This window comes from Chlorocebus sabaeus, chromosome 1 (genome assembly GCF_047675955.1).
Source record: "Chlorocebus sabaeus isolate Y175 chromosome 1, mChlSab1.0.hap1, whole genome shotgun sequence".
Classification (NCBI taxonomy): domain Eukaryota; kingdom Metazoa; phylum Chordata; class Mammalia; order Primates; family Cercopithecidae; genus Chlorocebus; species Chlorocebus sabaeus.
In genome coordinates, this window is record NC_132904.1 from 29,007,629 (window position 1) to 29,014,279 (window position 6,651).

The window sequence follows — 6,651 nt, forward strand, 5'->3', positions numbered from 1 at the left end:
GAAGAGGAACAGAGAGCCATGCTTGGAGCAGGTGCAGTGTCTAGCAAGGAACTTCAGTGCAACATGGCTATAAGGACATAAATCCTGCAAGCCAGGAATAGTGAAGTAGCTGCCCTACCAGAGAGCCTCACCCCTTGGGTTAGGGGTTGGGGTGGAGGAACATGTGTGCACACGTGTGTGTGCGTGTGTATTCATGCATGTGCATGCCTGTGCAAGTGTGTCATGTTCACAATGCTTGTGTATGTGCAGAAATACAAATAGGAAACTTGGAAACACTGCCATGGGAATGAAAACCCATGAAAGTCTGCCTTCTATATGAATGAGAGGTACCTGAACATGTGCACAAGCAAACACACACACATACAGATGTTTACATATCAAGTTCTCCTTGTGCACGAGATTCATTTGTCCTGTTCCCAATCCAGGCAGATTTGGATGCTTTTATTTTTTAAAAAATACTTTAAGTTCTAAGGTACATGTACACAATGTGCAGGTTTGTTACATATGTATACATGTGCCATGTTGGTGTGCTGCACCCATTAACTTGTCATTTACATTAGGTATATCTCCTAATGCTATCCTTCCCTCCTCCCCCCACCCCATGACAGGCCCTGGTGTGTGATGTTCCCCATCCTGTGTCCAAGTGATCTCATTGTTCAGTTCTCACCTATGAGTGAGAACATGTGGTGTTTGGTTTTCTGTCCTTGTGAAAGTTTGCTGAGAATGACGGTTTCCAGCTTCACCCATGTCCCTACAAAGGACATGGACTCATCCTTTTTTATGGCTGCATAGTATTCCATGGTGTATATGTGCCACATTTTCTTAATCCAGTATATCGTTGATGGACATTTGGGTTGGTTCAAGTCTTTGCTATTGTGAATGGTGCCACAATAAACATACGTGTGCATGTGTCTTTATAGCAGCATGATTTATAATCCTTTGGGATGCTTTTTATTTTTCTTTGTGTTTCTGTTGAAATGTTCTCAAGCACCTCGGAAGTGGCAACCACTTACTCTTCTTGCAATAGTAATACAACTTGTCAGTTACTTATTTCCTAGCCAGACAATGTGTTCAACCCTTTATATGCATTACCTTGTTGACATTTCCCAGGACCTTATGAAATAGATGTCATATCCAACTTTCAGATAAGAAAATTGAGACTCTGAGAGGTGAAGTCATGTACCCAGGTCTCACTGTTCATAATTGGCTGTGGATACATCTAAACCCATATCTAACCCCAAATATAGGCTCATTCTGACACATTCACAAATGCAACAAATGTTTATTGAGCATCTATTATAGGTCAGGCACTGTTCTAATTGCTGGAGATGAGGCAGTAAATGAAATAGATGAAAATCTCTGACCTCATACATGTGGCCAACAAGCATGTGAAAAAAAGCTCAGTATCAATGATCATTAGAGAAATGCAAATTATAACCACAATGACATACTACTTCACACCAGTCAGAATAGCTATTATTAAAAAGTAAAAAAAATAACATGCTGGCGAGGTTGTGGGGAAAAAGGAACGCTTATACACTGTTGGTGGGAGTGTAAATTAGTTCAGCTATTGTGGAAGACATTGTGGTGATTCCTCAAAGAGCTAAAAGTGGAGCTACCATTCAACCCAGCAATCCCATTAGTGGGTAGATACCCAAAGGAATATAAATTATTCTACTATAGAGACACATGCATGCGTATGTTCACGCAGCACGATTCACAGTATCGAAGACATGGAATCAACCTAAATACCCATCAATGATAGACTGGATAAAGAAAAATAACAAAAATGTGGTACATACACACACCATGGAATACTATGCAGCTGTAAAAAAGAATGAGATCATGTCCTTTGCAGGGACATGGGTGGAGCTGGAAGCCATTATCTTCAGCAAACTAATACAGGAACAGAAAACCAAATACCTCATGTTCTCACTTATAAGTAGGAGCTAAATGATAAGAACACATGGACACACGGGGGTAACAACACACACTGGGGCCTTTTAGAGGGCGGAGGGTTGGAGGAGGGAGAGGATCAAGACAAACAACTAATGGATACTAGGCTTAATACCTGGGTGATGAAATAATCTGTACAACAAGCCCCCGTGACATAAGTTTACCTATGTAACAAACCTGCATTTGTACCCCTGAACTTAAATGCCTGCCTTCGTGAAGCTTACATTATATAAGGGGAAACAGATCAAACAATTTAAACAGTAAAACATATCAAGTGTAAATAATAAGGCTAAGCAGGGAAAAGCAGAGCAAGGAAGAAAAGCAGCAATTTGAAGTGGCTTTGAATGTAGTGACCAGAGAGAGTTTCATGGAAAAGGTGACATTAAGGGAGCATGCCACAGAGTTATCTAGGAGCAAAGTATTCCAAGCAGAGGAAACAGCCAGTTCAGAGGTCCTGAGCGGGAGTGGTGTCAGCTGTGTTCAAAGAATATTGAGGAAACCAGCATAGCTAGATCAAAGGCCATACGGGGGAAAGTAGTGAATATCATATACTTCCTTTAGTGATGAAATTAAAATGTGTAAACCAATGCTATACATACATTGATGTCTTACCTCTGACAAAGCACATTCACCATACTTTATATTCCTGGCATCTTTCTCTAAAGTCTATAGAGATTGGAGGCTGGGTTTTGTGCCTAGGGAAGGAGGGAGAGAACCTTTAGATTTCTACTGATGTCCGCTTGCACTGAAGGAACGTACATGGTTAGTAGGGGGAGGGCTGCACCAGTGGGAGATGAGAAAATGTTAACCCTATCATTACAATGATGTCGCCCTCAAGCAACTTAGCAGCCAGCCCAGGAGCAGTCCTGAAGGCTCCTGCAAAATTATACCCCTGCAGCCCTGCCTTTCCCCTCTTTGTTGGAGCTAAAAGGGAAACTCTGTTTAATTCTTAGGACCACATATTTAGCTAACCTGCTCTGGCCTGAGTGATATTTTATGAGGAATTAAGCTCACAGCTGATCATCTTTCACACTGAGGCGGTGGTTAATGTATCCTGGAGAGACCTCACTGCTGAGCCAGCCTCTCTGTTATTGTCAGGGCTTGGGCCTGGGCCTGCGCCTGGGCTGGAGAAATAGCCCCTGTCTTGCCTTGGTTCCAGACGCAAGCCGAGTCTGGGGTTTTGGAGATCTTAAGGAAAGCAGGGCCAACCCAAAGGAAATCAGACACAGAGAACAAAACAAATTGAATTTTTTGAGGAAATTGCTTTTTGCCTCCCATGCCTCCTTCCCTTTTATTTAATTTTTGGGATTCTGTGTGAGTTAGTTATAAACAGTCAACTCAGTATTTTCTACCTATTAATAAATATTAAATATTAAAGAATCCAATTCTGGATGGTTGGTGGATCTGGGTGGGCACAGTGCCAGCTGCTGCCGTGCCTCAGCTTCTTTTCTGGGGCTTCTTCTCCTACACGATTGACTCCCATCTCCCTGGTCATAGGGAATTGGTCTGTCACCTAAGGACAGCCAATCCATACATTGATCACCAACACATGAAGTGGTGCTGGGCACAAGTTGGGTCTAACTGAGACAAGGGTAACTATCTGAGCCATTCAGATCCCCTCATAGACCCCAAAATGTGGGGACTTATGTGCTTGGTGGCATGAGTTAAAGCTAAAGGCACAAAGAGAGGCAGAGACAGGGAGCAGCTGAAGGCTGATGAGAGGTAAACAGGTAACTGGCCACAAGAATGTGCTGGGAATGGGTTTGGCAACTCACACCTGCAATCTCAGCACTTTGGGAGGCCGAGGCAGGAGGGTCACTCAAGCCCAGGAGTTCAAGACCAGCCTGGGCAATGTAGGGAGAACCCGTCTCTACAAAAAATAAGGGCAAAGTCTGAGTCCTGTCCTCTCGCTCTCCTCCCCAGATGGGATGAGTTTCACCACTCGCTCCACCTTCTCCACCAACTGCCAGTCCCTGGGCTCTGTCCAGGTGCCCAGCTATGGCACCCGGCCAGTCAGCAGGGCAGCCAGCGTCTATGCCGGTGCTCTATGCAGGCACTGGGGGCTCTGGTTCCCGGATCTCTGTGTCCCACTCCACCAGCTTCCGGGGTGGCATGGGGTCTGGGGGCCTGGCTGCGGGGATGGTTGAGGGTCTGGCAGGAATGGGAGGCATGCAGAACAAGGAGGAGACCATGCAAAGCCTGAACGACCGCCTGGCCTCTTACCTGGACAGTGAGGAGCCTGGAGACTGAGAACAGAAACTGGAGAGCAAAATCCGGGAGCACCTGGAGAAGAAGGGACCCCAGGTCAGAGACTGGAGCCATTACTTCAAGATCATCGAGGACTTAAGGGCTCAGATCTTTGCAAATACTGTGGACAATGCCCATATCATTCTGCAGATCGACAATGCCCGTCTTACTGCTGATGAATTTAGAGTCAGGTATGAGACAGAGCTGACCATGCACCAGTCTGTGGAGAGTGACATCCATAAACTCCGCAAAGTCATTGATGACACCAATGTCACTTGGCTGCAGGTGGAGACAGATTGAGGCTCTCAAGGAGGAGCTGCTTTTCATGAAGAAGAACCATGAAGAGGAAGTAAAAGGCCTGCAAGCCCAGATTGCCAGCTCTGGGTTGACTGTGGAGGTAGAAGCCCCCACATCTCAGGACCTTGCCAAGATCATGGCAGACATTGTGGCCCAATATGATGAGCTGGCTCAGAAGAACCTATACGAGCTAGACAAGTAGTACTCTCAGCAGATTGAGGAGAGCACCACAGTGGTCACCACACAGTCCACCGAGGTTGGAGCTGCTGAGATGACACTCACGGAGCTGAGACGTACGGTCTAGTCCTTGGAGATCGACCTGGACTCAATGAGAAATCTGAAGGCCAGACTGGAGAGCAGCCTGAGGGAGGTGGAGGCCCGCTACACCCTGCAGATGGAGCAGCTCAACGGGATTGTGCTGTACCTGAAGTCAGAGCTGACACAGACCCGGGCAGAGGGACAGAAGGAGTACGAGGCCCTGTCGAACATCAAGGTCAAGCTGGAGGTTGAGATCTCCACCTACTGCAGTGAGGACTTCAATCTTGGTGATGCTCTGGACATCAGCAACTCCATGCAAACCATCCAGAAGACCACTGCCCACTGGATAGTGGATGGCAAAGTGGTGTCTGAGACCAATGACACCAAAGTTCTGAGACATTAAGCCAGGAGAAGGAGGGTATTCTTCGGGAAGCAGGAGGCCAATAAAAAGTTCAGAGGTCAGGCTGGGTGCAATGGCTCACACCTGTAATCCCAGCACTCTGGGAGGCCGAGGTGGGCAGATCGCCTGAGGTCAGCAGCCTGGCCAACATGGTGAAACCCCATCTCTATGAAAATAGAAAAATTAACTGGGCATGATGGCAAGTGCCTGTAATCCTAGCTACTTGGGAGGCTGGGGCAGAAGAATTGCTTGAACCTGGGAGGTAGAGGTTGCAGTGAGCTGAATTCATGCCATTGCACTCCAGCCTGGCTGAGAGAGGGAGACTCTGTCTCAAAAAGAAAACGAAAAAAGTTCAGAGGTCAAAATAAATAAATAAATAAATAAATAAATAAATAAAATAAGATAAAATAGCCAGGCACAGTGCCTGTAGTCCCAGCTACTCAGGAGGCTGAGGTAGGAGGGTCACTTGAGCCTTGGAGATTGAGGCTGCAGTGAGCTGAGATTGCCCCACGGCACTTCAGCCTGGGTGACAGAGACCCTGTCTCAAAAAATTAAAAAATGTGCTGGATCCCAGAGGACCTCTCTCTTCCCTCCACTGTTCTTTCTCTCCTTTTCTCCCCAGTTCTTTTTTGCCATCGTTTTCTCTTCCCACCTCCAAGTCTGCTTCTCTCAATGTATGACTTCATACATTTCAGAGGCAAAAGAGGAAGAGTGGGAGGTAGACCTGGTCCCAAACTATGTAAGCTGTAGGCTTACATCACTCTAGTTGGAAATCCCAGTGGAAGAAAAGAGTTTCTCTTTCCTGGAGCCCATATATAAAATCCCGGGAAAACCCCTAATTGGTCAGTGTGGGTCACATGTCATCCTTCTCTTGGCAAGTTACTATGGCCAGGGGGATGGGTTATTTGATTATCTGGCTTACGTCACATGTCAAGACCAGTGGCCAGGCAGGCAGCCCCCATGAATCAAATGAAATGGAGGAGTAACTCATTGCAGTAGTTACCGCTACCAGAGGGAGAGGTTAAGAGCAGTGGTGGCCATATGAGACCTACGCATCAGCCGTCGACATTCGGTAATCCACCCTGTTCTAGGCATGATGGGAAAGGAAGTACAGACACAGATCCTCCCCATGTTGGAAAAAATGGCAAACTCCACGGAGAGTTGCAAACTTATTTTGTAAGTATCAGCACTTACAAAGCAGCCCATCTCCACTGGAAAACTGGACTTCCTCATATTGTCTAACCCTTTTCTAAGCTCCAAGCCCCCTGCCCCTCTGATTCACAAGGGCTGCACTCAGGGCAGCATGGGGAACCTTTGGAAGGTAGGTTAGGCCCACTTCCCTGGCACCCTCGGGCATATTCTTAGGCTGTAGATCATATGACAGTTTAAGAAACGGAGGTGGGGTGGGGTGGAGATGAACGAGTGCAGAGCAATCACTGTCCTCACCTGAAGACAGCCAGGAAAGGTCAGGTGACCCAGAGGACTCTAGGTCA

General features: G+C 46.6%; 1 pseudogene; it reads left to right on the top strand.

Annotated features, from left to right (window-relative positions):
• The first annotated feature begins 3,566 nt into the window (after positions 1–3,566).
• LOC103237622 (keratin, type I cytoskeletal 18 pseudogene) lies at positions 3,567–5,507 on the top strand (annotated as a pseudogene).
• The last annotated feature ends 1,144 nt before the right edge of the window (positions 5,508–6,651 follow it).